We start from the raw sequence: 16,819 nt of genomic DNA, 5'->3' as shown, positions 1-16,819 counted from the left end.
TAACACGGTGAAACCCCGTCTCTACTAAAAAATACAAAAAAAAAAAAAAACTAGCCGGACGTGGTGGCGGGCGCCTATAGTCCCAGCTACTGGGGAGGCTGAGGCAGGAGAATGGCATAAAACCCAGGAGGCGGAGCTTGCGGTGAGCTGAGATCCGGCCACTACACTCCAGCTTGGGCGACAGAGCAAGACTCCGTCTCAAAAAAAAAAAAAGAGGGGGACTGGTGGCCAACAAGCCCACTTTTCACTTTCTCTGCATCATGCCGGGCCTGCCTGGAATAATGATGTGATGTCTGGAGTTCCAGCAGCTAGCTTAGAGCAGGAAGTCCTCTAGAGGGTAGAGGTCCTATTCCAAGAATGACAGAATATATGGAGCAAAGGTGCCAGGGTGGTTGGTGACACTGCAAGATGGCCGTGCCAGGCCCAGAGCAACTCTCCTGACCTCACTACAGACAGAGGAGTACGTTTTAACCGTTCAAAAAGTCAGGTTTGTTTCAGTGTTATTTAAATCACTTTTTTTTTTTTTTTAATTTCTGGCCTCCATTGCCAGGGGCTGAGCAACATTTATAGTAGAGACCTCCTGTGAGGTACTTGTGGGCAACCAAGGCAGTTAAGAGGTGTCTAAGCCACATGCAGTGTCGGCTGTAGACACTCAAATGAAGTCTCATGAGTCAGTGGGAAGATGGATGTACAGATGGGTGGATGGGTGGGAGTTGTGGATGTATGGATAAATGGACAGCCATCTGGATGCATGGATTGATTGAGAGATAAATGGGTAGATGAATAAATAAATGGGTGGATGAATGAATGCATGGACAAATGGGTGGGTGAGTGGATGGATGGATGGGTGGGTGGATGGGTGGATGGATGAATAGATAGAGGGTTGGATGAATGGGTAGGTGGATGTGTGGGTGGATGAATGAATGGATAAACACATGGGTGGGTGGGTGAATGGATGGATGAAAGGGTGGGTGTACACATGGATGGATGGATGGATGATAGATAAGGGTTTGGTGAATGGGTGGCTGAATGGATGGATGGATGGATGGATGGATGGATGGATGGATGGATGGATGGACAGACAGATGAATAGTTTGGTGAATAGGTGGGTGGATGTGTAGATGAATGGTTGCATCCATGAATGGATGGATGGGTGCGTGCACAGATGGATATGTTATCCGGATAGATGGATGGATAATTGGATGGATGGATAAATAGGTGCATGGATAGACGGATGGATGGGTGGCTAGAAAAATAGATGGATGAATAGACAGACGGGTGAGTGGACGGATGGATTGATAGACTTACAAACAAGTAAATTTCTACCTGATATTTTTGTATTGTCGTATAACTTTCTATGTGTTCGTTCATTGAGGAACAACTGTGAATCAGGGGCTCTGGATTCATTAGCCCACCTCTGCTGATGAGGAAACATCCCAGGGCCATTGAGCTTGTCAGTGGTGGGCTGGGATTAAAATCAAGAGCCCTTTGCTTCTGAGTCCAGGCCATTTGCAGCACATTGCCTTGTGACTGCCTCAAAACCACAGGAATTTTCCTCAGAGTGTTCACAGTGGTCAAAGATAAAGAGTGTCTTGTATCCCAGAGTTCATACATTGGAAATTTTATGGTTTTTGCCCATCAGTGGTGCAAATCATTTTTAAAACAGTAATTTAATTTGGCACAAACTTGATGTGTGATCCTATGTCTGTGTGTCTTTTTAATTGTCTTACCTGTAGCATTGGCTGAGTCTTCGGAAGAAATTAAAAGGCATTAGGGAAGTTGCATAATATACAAACAACTACTTTGTTGATGAAGCTTATGCTTGCATTTAGTTTGACTTAGAGTCAAGAAAGAATCAACTTCCCAGAATCCTGTATTTGAAGCAGGAATCCTGTTTACCCCTAAGTCTGCTTAGATGGGTAAACAACCTTGTGGGTTAGAACCAGTGGTCCGTTAGGACTGTATCCAAGACCTAAGGTTGAGTCTTGATCGTGACAAGTGTTGACTATGATGGTCCCAGTGCTGAATCTGAGAAAGCCACCCTAGGGTGTTCCAAAACATAGAATGTGACAGGAGAGCTGTTGGAATTCGTGTCTGTTAATTTGTGTTTATCTGAGTTTTCCAACAAGCTAGGAGCAGGCTCAGCTTTGTTTTTACCACGGTACCTGGCAGACAGCCCAATGTACAGACTGGGTACTTTAGATTCTTAATTGCTCAACTGAATGCAGGCAAGGCAAAAGTGAGCGGACCACAAAACACTCTGCAATAACAAAGCTCCTTATCTCTTTTGCGCACACACACACACACACAAACACACAAATGTGTGAGAATGCTGCGTGGTAAAAGTTAGCTTACATATGAATTATAAAATGCCTGATTGTTTCAGTTATTATGTATAACTAGTTATCCCAAAATTTACTGGTTTAAAAGAGTCACTGCAGCCAGGTGCAGTGGCTGACGCCTGTAATCCCAGCACTTTGGGAGGCCAAGGCGGGCAGATCACGAGGTCAGGAGTTCAAGAGCAGCCTGGCCAATATAGTGAAACTGTATCTCTACTAAAAATATTAGCTGGACAGGGTGGTGCGTGCCTGTGGTCCCAGCTACTTGGGAGGCTGAGGCAGGAGGATTGCTTGAACCTGGGAGGTGGAGGTTGTGGTGAGCCGAGATCCTGCTACTGTATTCCAGCCTGGGCAACAGAGTGAGACTCCATCACAAAAAAAAAAAAGAAAAAAGAAAAAACGAAGAGCCACTGCATGTATTTTCTTCATAAATCTGCAGTGTGGACAGATCTCAGCATGGGTGACTCTTCTGCTGAATTAGAAGGCTGGGGCTAAATCACAGAAGCTTTGCTCATCCACGTTTCTGATGCTTGAGGCTGGCTGTTGAAAAAGACTAGGACCAGGTACAGGATTTATAGGGCCGAATGCAGAATGAAAACATGAAGTCCCTTGCCCAAACTTTATTAAGAATTTCAAGATGACAGAAACAGAGTATTCATTCAAGCATGGGGTCCCCTTCTGAGCACAAGTCCACCTGCATAGACTGTGGGCTCAGGAAATGGGCCCTGGCTTAGGTATTTGGTGTGGCCGTCACCGAGAACACCCACCCAGGGCCTGTCTGCATGGCTTGGGCTTCTTCACAGCATATTGGCTGGATCCCAAAAGTGAACACAGAGAAGGAGAGAGGCAAAGTGAGGTGACAGTTACAGCACATTTACAACCTGGTTTCTGAAGTCACGTGGCATCACTTCTGCACAAAAGCAGCCACAAATATCCACCCAATTTCAAGGAAATGGGAATTAGATTCCCACTCCTGATGGGAAGCGCCAAGGTTCTGGAAGACAGTGTGGGACAGAAATATTGCTGTGGCCATTTATGAAAAATACAATCTCTTCCAACAACAATATGTGCATCATTGCAGCTACAGAGCTAACGCAAGCACATTTAAGCACTGTAATGTAATAACGTGAAAATTATGTTTATTTATCCAATAAACATTGACTTAGCAAATAGAGTGTTACAGATTGTCTCCTACATGCAAAGCATGCCAAGGTGAGTAAGTCCTTTTTCTTTCATCAAATAGCCCAATTGTTCTATTGAGGGAGAGCAAAAAAGAAAACAGAACAGCACAACAACGACACCACCAAAAATAACAATTTATCTCACACAACGTGATATAGTCTACAGATGATGGACACACAGTGCTGTGCCAGGAAAAAGGAGAAAAACGGAGGCCATGCTGGTTGAGAAATGTTTCGCGAATGAGACTGCATTTAAGCTGGGTTGTGTAGCATGTGTAGGAGTCTTCCAGATAGAAAATGTACAGGCATCCATTCCAGAGAGCATACATACATCAGCAAAAACACAGACATTGAGGGAAAAAATTATGACCTTAATGAGTAGGAGGAGAGTTGGGAGGTGAGGGTGGGTAGGTAGTCTGGGATCAGGTGGGGATGAACCTCGTATGCCTTACCAAGTTGATATGGTTTGGCTCTCTGCTCCCACTCAAATCTCATCTCGAATCGTAATCCCTGCGTGGAATACAGTGAAAACAGATCGACATTATTGTGCTCTCAGTGGTTCACTCCTGTAAACCCAGCACTTGTGGAGTCTAAGGGGGAGGATCTCTTGTGGCCAGAAGTTTGAGACCAACCTGGGCAACACAATGACACCCTATCTCTCTAACAAAAAAAAAAAAAAATTAGCAGGATATAGTGGTGCACACCTGGAGTCTCAGTTACTTGGGAGGCTGAGGTGGGATGATCACTTGAGCCTAGGAGTTCAAAGTTACGGTGAGGTATGATTGTGCCTCTGCACTCCAGCCCGGGTGACAGAGTGAGATCTGGTCTCTAAAAACAAATAAATAAGTATTTTTTAAAAATTTCTGCACTTGAGCTTTTAGAGGCTGTTCACACCTTAGCTCCCTGGCTCGGAAGCCTTCCTGGCTGCCAAATCCATAAGCCTGAGCTGCCTCAGTGAAGGCTGAGAGACCACTTGGAGCTAAACGAAGCTGCCCCAGCTGAGTCATCAAAACCAGCCTGCTCCTGGCCACCCGGCAGCTGAGCACTGACTCATAAGCGAATCCAACTGACCCCAGAGCTGCCTCGCTGAGCCAAACCCAAATAGCTGAGCCACAGAATCGGGAATGAACTAAATGGGTGTTGTTTTAAAGCACCACGTTTTGGAATGGTTTGTCATGCTGCAAAAGTTAATCACTGTTTACCTAACGAGCTTCTCAACGTCCCCACATCCCCATTCCAACACAGACACTACTGAGAATTTGCCGAGTTTTCAACGCTTTGCTAGGCACCTTGAGGGACACAAGATAAAGCATCCTCAAGGGCTTTGCCATCCTTTTTGGGGTTGGAGAAAGGGGAGGTACACACACATGTTCAGTTCATGACCATAAACTGTTTCTCTGGCTTTGATTTCCATGCTTAATCATCTTCTGGTGATTAACACCAAACTGGCTAGTCTGTGGTTTGCAGATTCTTCCAACATTTAAAGAATATCCTTTGTTCGGTCTTGGTTGGCCATATATGGGCAGCAAAAATCCAACAGGATCACATTAATAGCTGCTTGAATTATAAGCCATGTATTTCTCATATTTTATTGCACTAAAACCTGAAGCAGGCAGTAAGAACCACCACATTTATAATACACTTTATGCCATCTATGTCTCCTCATCATCTTATGAGAAGCTATTGACATCCCTAATATTCTATTGCACTAGAACCTTAAACAGGCAGTAAGAACCATCACATTTATAATACACTTTATGCCATCTATCTCTCCTGATAATCTTATGAGGAAGTCATTGACATCCCTAATATTAAAAAAAAAAAAACAAGGAAATGAATCCAAGGCAGTTGATTCATATCTTGAAATTAAAAGAGCTCATCTTTGAACCTTTATCTCTCTTCCAAGGTCAGATCAGTACACCTGCACATTCTGTTTGCAGGTTCTTGTCACCAGCAAATCAGTGAACTGAATTTTAATTGATGTGTGTGTGCAGGTGTGCCCGCATGTCTGTGTAAGTGTGTGTGTTTATGCATCCATCACTTTAACCCCATCATGGGTTCTAGTTAATGCTTAAGCCTGATTTCAAAGAAGCCAACAGATTTGTTGCTCAATGTAATAAAACTACCTCTCCTTAACAAGGAATGATGTTAAGTCAACTTCAAAGATAAACACGGGGCTGGGTGTGGTGGCTCACACCTATAATCCCAGCACTTTGGGAGGGCGAGACAGGTGGGTCATTTGAGGTCAGGAGTTCAAGACCAGCCTGGCCAACATGGTGAAACCCCATCTCTACTAAAAATACAAAAATTAGCTGGGGGTGGTAGCAGGTGCCTGTAATCTCAGCCACTTGGGAGGCTGAGGCAGGAGAATCGCTTGAACCTGGGAGGCAGAGGTTGCAGTGAGCTGCGATCGCACCACTGCACTCCAGCCCAGCTGACACAGTGAGACTCCATCTCAAAAATAAATAAATAAAAAAGATGGGAAAGTTTTTGGTTCCAGACAGGATTATTTCATGACATCCAAGCAAATTTAGATTTTGAAATATAACAAGACGTGGTAAAATGTACCATTTTTCCAAATTAGTTTTCTGCATAATGTTTACAAATTGTAATTTGATATTTTTTCTTTAAATTTCCTTTTGAGGTAATTAAAGAGTCTAAGGAAGATGCAAGGATGCAAGACCCCCACCTAGAGTTTCATTTGCCCTTAACCCAGCTTCATTTTCTATTAGGATTGGAGTGCAATATCAAAGCCGGGTCACCAACACCAGTGCACTTCTGATAACAAGACTACAGACATCAATCGGTTGTCCCAAGTTTAATAGCTTTAAGTCAACACATCTTCATCAACTCCAATATACATAAAGCATTACAGAGGAATATTTATCAGCCAATCCAGAAATATTAATGAATGGTCAGCTCTATGCTGGATTCTGGGAGAAATACCCAGCAATTGTTTCATAGAGTCATGTTGCAACGTCTTCCAACTTGAGGGCTGAAGGAGTGCTTGCAGGTCAATGCTGAAGGGTCTTGTTGCTCCATGCACACATAGTGATAAAAAGCTGTGCTAGGGCCGGGCACGGTGGCTCATGCCTGTAATCCCAGCACTTTGGGAGGCCAAGGTGGGTGGATCACCTGAAGTGATGAGTTCGAGACCAGTCTGGCCAACACGGTGAAACCCCGTCTCTACTAAAAATACAAAAATTAGCCAGATGTGGTGGCGGGTGCCTGTAATCCCAGCTACTTGGGAGGCTGAGGCAGGAAGAATCGCTTGAACCCAGGAGGTGGAGGTTGCAGTGAGCCGAGATCATGCCATTGCATTCCAGCCTGGGTGATGGAGCAAGACTCCATCTCAAAAACAAACAAACAAACAACAACAACAAAAAACAAAAACAAAAAGCTGTGTGATAGTTCCAGGAATTCATGAGAAGGAAGAAGAATTTAGATTCCCTTGGGTTATTTTGAGGGATTAGTTCTGGTTTGTTTATTGGGCCAAACAAACCAGAGTAGATGTAAAATGGCCCCATCAAAACCATCCTATGGAACACTTTTCCACTGCTGGCGGGAATGTAAACTAGCACAACCACTCTGAAAAACCGTGTGGAGACTCCTTGAAGAACTAAGAGTAGAACTACCTTTCGGGGAAGCCGTCTCACTACTGGGTATTTACTCAGTGGGGGAAAAAAGTCATTATAGGAAAAAGACACTTGCACACACATTTATAGCAGCACAATCCACAACTGCAAAGATAGGGAAGCAATCTAAGTGCCCATCAACCAATCCGTGCATAAACAAAATGTAGTATACATACACCATGGAATACTACTCAGCCATAAAAAGGAATGGAATAATGTCTTTTGCAGCAACTTGGATGAAGCTGGAGGCCATTATTATTTTATTTGTTTATTTATTTATTTTTGAGATGGAGTGTTGCTCTTGTCGCCCAGGCTGGAGTGCAATGGTGCAATCTTGGCTCACTGCAACCTCTGCCTCCCAGGTTCAAGTGATTCTCCTGCCTCAGCCTCCCGAGTAGCTGGGATTACAGGCATGTGCCACCACACCCAGCTAATTTTTTTGTATTTCTAGTAGAGACGGGGTTTCACCATGTTGGTCAGGCTGGTCTCAAACTCCCGACCTTAGGTGATCCGCCCGCCTTGGCCTCCCAAAGCGCTGGCATTACAGGTGTGAGCCACCACGCTTGGCCCTGGAGGCCATTATTCTAAGTGAAGTAACTCAGGAATGGAAAACCAAATATCGTATGTTCTCATCTGTAAGTAGGAGCTAAGCTATGAGAATGCAAATGCACAAGAATATTATGGAACTTGGGGACTCGGGGGTGAGGATGGAAAGGAGGTGAAAATAAAAGACTACATATTCAGGCCAAGCATGGTGGCTCACGCCTGTAATCCAAGCACTTTGGGAGGCTGAGGCAGGTGGATCATCTGAGGTCAGGAGTTCGAGACCAGCCTGGCCAACATGGTGAAACCTCATTTGTACTAAAAATCCCAAAATTAGCTGGGCGTGGTGGCACGCGCCTGTAGTGCCAGCTACTTGGGAGGCTGAGCCAGGAGAATCACTAGAACCTGGGAGGTGGAGTTTGCAGTAAGCCGAGATCACGTCACTGCACTCCAGTCCGGGCAACAGAGTGAGACTCAGTTTCAAAACACAGACAAACAAACAACAACAACTACATATTGGATACAGTGTACATTGTTCAGGTGACAGGTATACTAGTCTCAAAAATCACCACTAAAGAATTTATCCATGTAACCAAAAACCACCTTTACCCCCAAAACTATTGAAAAAAACAATCTGTCACACACCAGGGGATGTGTGAGCAAAGGCAGGAAGGAAGAGAGCCCTGGGAAGGAGAAGGGATCACTGAGATGACAGGGAGGGCAGCATTCTATCAGTCAGTGTCCAGGCAGGCAGTGGTGGGAAGAGCCGTGGTCAGGAGTTTCTGTGCTGGGCCTCGGGGCCATAGAGAGCTGAGCTGGGTGACGTGGGGAGCCTGGGCTCATGATCAGGTGCTGTAGCCGTTGGAGGGGTGTGCTGCTGCCTGAGGGACTCAGAGGAGACTAGAGGGTATGAATGAGATTCCTGGGAGTGGCTTAACAAATGACCACAAACAGTGGTATAAAACAACAGGACCTGATGGGGCACAGTGGCCCACGCCTGTCACCCCAGCCCTCTGGGAGGTCGAGGTGAGCGGATCACCTGAGGTCAGGAGTTTGAGACCAGCCTGGCCAACACGACAAAACCCGTCTCTACTAAAAATACAAAAATTAGCCAGGTGCGGTGGTGCACACCTGTCATCCCAGCTACTTGGGAGGCTGAGGCAGGAGGGTCACTTGAACCCAGGAGGCAGAGGTTGTCTTGAGCCGAGATTGCACCACTGTACTGCAGCCTGAACAACAGAGCAAGACTCTGTCTCAAACACAAAACAAAACAACAACAGGAATTTATTCTCTCCCAGTTCTGGAGAGCAGCAGTCTGAGATCAAGGGGTGGGCAGGGCTGTGCTCCCTCTGGAGGCTCTAGGGGAGGATCCCCCCTGCTCTTCCCAGCTCCTGGGGGCTCCAGGCGTCCCTGGGCTTGTGGGCGCATCACTCCAGTCCCTGCCTCCATCTCCACCTGGCCTTCTCCTCCGTGTCCGTCTTCTTCTCCTCTTGTTATAAACACAGCAGTCACCAAATCAGGGCCCACCCTAGTGACCTCAACTGCAAAGACTGTTGTGAGCTGAATTCTGTCCTCTAAATTGATCAATTGACATCCTAACTCCCAGGACTGCAGGGTGTCACTGTGTTTGGAGATATGTTCTTTAAAAAGGTCATTAATATAAAACAAAGTCATTACGGTGGGTCCTAATCTCATATGATTAGTGGCCTTATAAGAAGAAGATAGTGGGACACAGACATGACCTCCCTGCAGGAAAATCTGTTCTCCCTCTCCCAGCTCCTGGGGGCTCCAGGCATCCCTGGGCTTGTGGCCGCATCTCTCCAGTCTCTGCCTCCATCTCCACTTGGCCTTCTCCTCTGTGTCTGTGTCTCCTCTTCTGTCTCTTACAAAGGTACCTGTCATTGAGTGGAGGGTCCACCCTATGCCATGATGATCTCATCTTGATTTGTTGCTGTTGTTGTTATTGTTTCGAGATGGAGTCTCGCTCTGTCGCCGAGGCTGGAGTGCAGTGGTGCGATCTTGGCTCAAAGCAACCTCCGCCTCCCGGGTTCAAGCAATTCTCCTGCCTCAGCCTCCCAAGCAGCTGGGACTACAGGCGCCTGCCACCACGCCCAGCTAATTTTTGTACTTTTAGTAGAGACAGGGTTTTGCCACGTTGGCTAGGCTGGTCTCAAACTCCTGACCTCAGGTGATCCACCCGCCTCAGCCTCCCAAAGTGCTGGGATGACAGGCGAGAGCCACCGTGCCTGGCCCTCATCTTGAGATTCTTAACTGAATTACATCTGCAAAGACCCCTTTTCCAAATAAGTTCCCATTCGCAGATTCTGGGGATGAGGACGTGGACGTATCTTTTAGGAGGACCACCGCACGGTCCACTACAGTTGTATCCAGTTGCTTCCAGAGGCTCCAACGGAGGCTCCTTTTTGCCTCTCCCAGCCCCTTGTGGCTCCAGGAGTCCCTGGCCTTGTGGCCATCTTACCTCAGTCTCTGCCTCCATCTCCACGTGACCTTCTCCTCTGTGTCTCTGTCTGTGTCTCTTCTTCGTCTCTTAGAAGGCTGCCTGTCATTGGATGTAGGGCTCACCCTCATTCATCTTAACAAATGCATCTACAAAGACCCTATTTCCACATAGGGTCTCATTCTGAACTCCCTAGGAGACAGGAGTTTGGAGGGGCCACCGCTCACCCCAATACAGGTTTTACTGTCAAATATCAGTCCCCCAGATTGGCCAACACCATTTAGAAACTCACAGGCCTGAGTCCCTCTGATACAGTCTCTAAAAATCAACTCCCAGGGCAGAAAGTGGATATGGAAGGGTGAAAAGAGGACTATAGTCCAGGGATACTGATTCAGCACAAAAATTACATGTGCCAGGCCACATGTCAAGGGCTGTCCCTCCTTGAAAGTCATAGGACAGGGCCGGGCGCGGTGGCTTACGCCTGTAATCCCAGCACTTTGGGAGGCCGTGGCAGGCGGATCACAAGGTCAGGAGTTCGAGACCCGCCTGGCCAACACGGTGAAACCCTGTCTCTACTAAAAATAGAAAAATTAGCCAGGCATTGTGGCATGCACCTGTAATCCCAGTTACTCAGGAGGCTGAGGCAGGAGAACCGCTTGAACCTGAGAGGTGGAGGTTACAGTGAGCCGAGATCATGCCTCTACACTCCAGTCTGGGTGACAGAGCGAGACTCCATCTCAAACAAAAAAAAAGAAAGAAAGAAAGTCACAGGACTAAGAATAAAAAGCCCGTTCAACTGGGGTTCTATCTTCTAGTACTGTTGCGCCAGGAAAATTCATCTCTTGAAAACAGATAACTATAAAAGGCATTGATTTCTGGCTCTGACTCCTAGAATGTTGCCGTTCTAAAAGTCAAACTAAAGCCATTTTGTCTGAAAGCCTTCTCACATGATTTTTGGAATAAAGGGAGTAAGAATAGATAAATACAGAAATAAATAAAACATTATTCTGGCAGAGGACTGATTGTGTTCCAAATTATCCTCAAGAAGAGCAAATAAAATATAGAGATGAATTTGGCGGACAATTTTCTTCACGTGAGGTTTCAATGTTTGTACAGTTTTGAACTGGGAGTTTTCACATAAAAACATGGGGCTTAATTTCTTACTGTAAGCATTTTCTGTTGGGAGAAATCACTTTTTTTCTCGTCTGTCTGTGGTGATGCTGTCACTGTTGGAAAATTCAGCTTCTTTATTTGTTTAATTTACAGAAGAGTGTTTGAAATATTCTTTATACTTAACATATAAAGAATATTTTTTTTTTTTTTTTTTTTTTTTGAGACGGAGTCTCACTGTGTCTCCCAGGCTGGAGTGCAGTGGCGTGATCTCGGCTCACTGCAAGCTCCGCCTCCCGGGTTCACGCCATTCTCCCGCCTCAGCCTCCCAAGTAGCTGGGACTACAGGCGCCCGCCACCGTGCCCAGCTAATTTTTTGTATTTTTAGTAGAGACGGGGTTTCACCATGTTAGCCAGGATAGTCTCGATCTCCTGACCTCGTGATCCACCCGCCTCGGCCTCCCAAAGTGCTGGGATTACAGGCTTGAGCCACCGCGCCCGGCCAAGAATATTTTTAATGTACAGAAAAAACTTAAAGAAAATGTAGGCAGGGGAGGAAAAGTATGAGAAAAAAGAGCATAAGAAGCAAAATATTGCAGCCAAAAGTCACAGAAAATGTTTTGCAATGGAAACCATTTCCTTTTCAAATACCACTGCATGGAAATGATGGGAAGAGGAAAACACCTCATTTTTAGTGGTCACCACAGGGCCAGCAAGCATGCTTAATCTGGCTCTAATTTTATATCCCGAGGCCATGTCAGGAGCGTGGGCGTTTATTATGCCATTTGAAGAGAAATGGAAGCCAAAGGCATGAGGCTTCTCCAGTGAGGGAAGGTCCCAGGGGTGGCCTTGGCTGGGTGGACTCTTCCGTGAGCCTCTGCAGCGATGCTTGGGACTCAGGCTGGGGCCTGAGAAGAGTGCAATCAGCCTGGGGCCTGGGGCCGCTTCTTGCTGATGACTCTCACCACTGAGATATGTACAAATCAAGTCAGGGTGCCCCTTCACTAAAATGTGTGTGTGTGTGTGTGTGTATACAGACACACATGCATATGTGAGTGTGCACGTGTTTGAGACATAGCATATATAAGTGCAAATGTATATTAAATGTAGAGATACAAAGAGATAAATGAATGGACAGATATAGATACATGAATGCATATATAGGTAAATATCAATATGTGGATCCAAATAGATACATGGACAGATGATTGCTAAATAGATATAGATACATGTATGGATATATTGATAGAAAGTAGATTCATGGATAAATGATGGATAGAGGTAGATACATGGATGAATAGGCAGACAGATAGGTAGGCAGACAGATAGTAGACAGACAGATAGATATAGATAGATAGATAGAGATGAATGGATAGATAGGTAGATACATAGATATGGATATATAGATGATAGATATGGATAAAATGGATAGATATATAGATAGAAAGAATAGGTAGTTAGATATATAGCTATAGATATATAGATGATAGATATGGATAATATAGATGGATGAACAGATATATAGATGATATAGATAAATGCATAGGCAGATATATAGATAGATATGAATAGATATATAGACAGATATGGATACGTGGATGAATGGATACAGAGAGAGAGAGAGAGAAATAAATAAATAAATAAATAAAATAAGAGGCCAAGTGCTATGGCTCACACCTGTAATCCCAGCATATTGGGAGCCCAAGGCAAATGAATTGCTTGAGCCCAGGAATTTGAAACTAACCTGGGCAACATAGCAAGAGCCCATCTCTACAAAAAATTTAAAAACTAGCAGGAAATGGTGGTACATACCTATAGTCACAGCTACTTGGGAGGCTGAGGTAGAAGGATTGCTTGAGCCCAGGAATTTGATGCTGCAGTGAGCTATGATCACACCACGGCACTCTGGCCGGGGCAAAACGGCAAGACCTTGTCTCTAAGAAAAAGAAAAAGTAGATGACAGACAGATGGATATAGGTAGACAACTACGGAGAAACAGACAGCTAGATCAATACATGAGACAGAAAGAGAGCAAGAGAGAGACAGAGTGAAAGAGAGACAGTGTGTGTGCATTTGAAGCTAATACAGGGTTTCTCAGCCTCAGCACTGTGGACATTGGAGTCTGGATCACTCTCTGAGGTGAGGCCGTCCTGTGCACTGTATGGGAAGCCCCTGAGGCCACGGGAATAGGCTCGGGGCTGTGGTAAGGAACAGATCCACCACGAGAGCCTCCAGAAGGAACTCACCCTGCCCACACCTTGATTTCAGACTTCTGCTTCCAAAACTGTGACAGAATGAATCCCAGTTGTAAGCCACCTGGTGTGTGACAGCTTGCTACAGCAGCTCTTGGAAAAGGCATACAAGGGGGATGAGACACATTCTAGTATGCTTTCCAGCAAAGTAAGTCTGAGCCGATGTGCTTTTTTTTTTTTTTTGAAACGCAGTCTTGCTCTTGTCGCCCAGGCTGGAGTGCAATGGCACGATCTCAGCTCACTGCAACCTCCATCTCTCAGGTTCAAGCGATTCTCCTGCTTCAGCCTCCCAAGTAGCTGGGACTTCAAGCATGTGCCACCACGCCTGGCTAATTTTTGTACTTTCAGAAGAGAAGGGGTTTCGCCATGTTGGCCAGGCTGGTCTCCAACTGCTGACCTCAGGTGATCCACCCGCCCGGGCCTCCCGAAGTGCTGGGGTTCCAGGTGTGAGCCGCTGCGCCCGGCCCCTGGGGTCTCTTTTATAAGAGCACTGATCCCTTCGTGAGGCTCCACCCTCATGACCACACCACCTTTTAAAGACTCCACCTCCTAGCGCCACCACTTTGCGGCACAGAAATTTCGGGGAAAAATGAGAGTTCAGTTTATTGTGGTGACCGAGGAGCAAGCCCTCTAACAACACTGGAGAATTGATTGCTCACAGTCCTGGAGGCTGGAGGTCCAGGGCAAAGACGTGGCAGATGCAGTGTCTGGTGGGGACCCACTTCCTGGTTCCTAGATGGAGCCTTCCGGCTGTGTCCTCACATGGTGGAAGGGGTGAGGGAGCTCTCTGGGGCCCCTTTTACAAGCGCACTCATCCCATCCATGAGGCCCCACCTTCACGACCTCATCACCTCCCAAAGGCCCCATGTCTGAACACTATCACCTTGGAAGTGAGGAGATCAAAATAGAAATTTTGGGGAGATAGCAACATTCAGACCATAGCAAATTTTATATGCTACTTTCTAATAGACTTACAATCATCATTTAAAAAAAAAATCACTGAACTCCCATGAAATTCCTTATTTGTCACCCCTTTGACTTGGATGTCTAATCTGTTTTCTAATATTTCATTTAAAATAGAAGTTTGTCACCTCCTAGGACCACACATTCTACCTGTTCGATGTTTTCGCCAGGTGGGCAGTCAGGAAACATTTGTTAATAGCCATGCATGGGGAATACCGTTACTCAAGTCATCTCACTTCTTTGCCCTTAAAATTACCTTTTTTTGGCCGGGAGAGGTGGCTCACACCTGTAATCCCAGCATTTTGGGAGGTCAAGGCGGGCAGATCATGAGGTGAGGAGATGGAGACCAGCCTGGCTAACATGGTGAAACCCCATCTCTACTAAAAATACAAAAATTAGCCAGGTGTGGTGGCGGGTGCCTATAGTCCCAGCTACTTGAGAGGCTGAGGCAGGAGAATCGCCTGAACCTGGGAGGCAGAGGTTGTAGTGAGACGAGGTTGCACCATTGCACTCCAGCCTGGGCGACAGAGTGAGACTCCATGTCAAAAAAAAAAAAAAAAAAAACCTTTTCTTTTTTGTTACTCCCTCTGCTGAAAACATTTAGAGGTGAATTACACAAAACGGTTTGAACCAAATGATGACTTTAAAAATTCATATTAGCAAAAACAACTTTTACTCAAGATAAATTAAAAGAACCAACATCTAGGCCAGGCGCGGTGGCTCACACCTGTAATCCCAGCACTTTGGCAGGCCGAGGCAGGCAGATCACAAGGTCAGGAGATCGAGCCCACCCTGGGTAACACAGTGAAACCCCATCTCTACTAAAAAAATACAAAAAAATTAGCCGGCCGTGGTGGCGGGCGCCTGTAGTCCCAGCTACTTGGGAGGCAGAGTTTGCAGTGAGCCGAGATTGCACCAGACAGAATGAGACTGTCTCAAAAAAACAAACAACAACAACAACAAAAAGAACCAACATGTAGATTAAGTTCTCTTTTCTAAAGGAAAATTAAGTTTTCAAAACATATCCTTGGCCGGACACAGTGGCTCACGCCTGTAATCCCAGCACTTTGGGAGGCCAAGGCACGTGGATTGCCTGACCTCAGGAGTTCAAGACCAGCCTGGGCAACACGGTGAAACCCTGTCTCTAATAAAATACAAAAAATTAGCTGGGTGTGGTGGCATGCACCCGTAATCCCAGCTACTCGGGAGGCTGAGACAGGAAAATCGCTTGAACCTGAGAGGCGGAGGTTGCAGTGAGCTGAAATTACACCATTGCACTCCAGTTGGGGTAACAGAGCAAGACTCCATTTCCAAAAAAAAAAAAAAAAAAAAAATCCTCACACTGGGATGAGACACCCAACATCTAGAAGGGCATTGGGTCTCACCAATTACGTAAAAGATCGTGTGTCCTTCATACCTCATGGCAGGCTGTTCGGGAACCAAAGAAATCCAATAAGGTTGATCTCCTTGGAAGAAAACATTTGCAAAGTCAGGGGGAAATTTCAGATTTTATTTGCTTATTGTGATGACCAAAAGCAACCAAACATGATCAACTTCCTTTTTTTTTTTTTTCATTTGCAATTCTTCCTTAACAAGAACATGGTAACTGCAGGTATATAGCAGGAAGGAGACCACTGGGGGCTAGTTGCAAAGACATGAGCGTAATAAGGAATGGAAAAGCCATTTCTTCTCCAGGAAGGTAACTCTGCCATTTTTAACATTTTTATCTCATTTTCCCAGCCTCCCTGCTACGGACAATGTTCAGATCCTCATCAGCTGGGGCTCTTCCACCAGCTTCTCAGCATTCCTCTCCAAGCTGTGGTCCCTGCATCAGCAGCATCAACCTCCTCTGGGTGCTTACTGGAGATGCAGAATCTCGGGCCTCCTGTCCCAGGCCTGCTTAATCAGAGTCTGCATTTCAGTCCGACTCCCCAGTGATTCCTGCACCCAGTAGAGACTGGAAGTCCTGAGAGTGGTCCTAGTGCTGTGGAGTCCAAAGTTCCTGAGGTTCGCTGCATAACAGCCAATCATTCGAGAGACAAGAAGTTAGAAAAAGAAAAGCATCTTTATTTGGAGAGCCAGCAAGTCAGGAAGATACTGGACCCATGTCCTAAGGAACCATTTTTAAAGGCATGAATCTCAAACTTCTTTGTACATTGAGAAGGGGGAACAAGGAGGAGGCTGAGGTGAGGGGGGTGGCTGGTGACCACAGACACTTGGGCATCAGCAGGGGCCCAAGGAGATTGCAAAACTTCCTTGTCCTTGCTCAGGTCACAGTGCTCCTACAAATCTTCAACACAACATTGCTACTTGTGTGCATGCCCTTCTTATCTCCTCA

The sequence above is a fragment of the Theropithecus gelada genome, chromosome X (assembly GCF_003255815.1).
Source record: "Theropithecus gelada isolate Dixy chromosome X, Tgel_1.0, whole genome shotgun sequence".
Classification (NCBI taxonomy): Eukaryota; Metazoa; Chordata; class Mammalia; order Primates; family Cercopithecidae; genus Theropithecus; species Theropithecus gelada.
The sequence above is the reverse complement of the archived record's forward strand: the minus strand, read 5'-3'. Positions refer to the sequence as shown.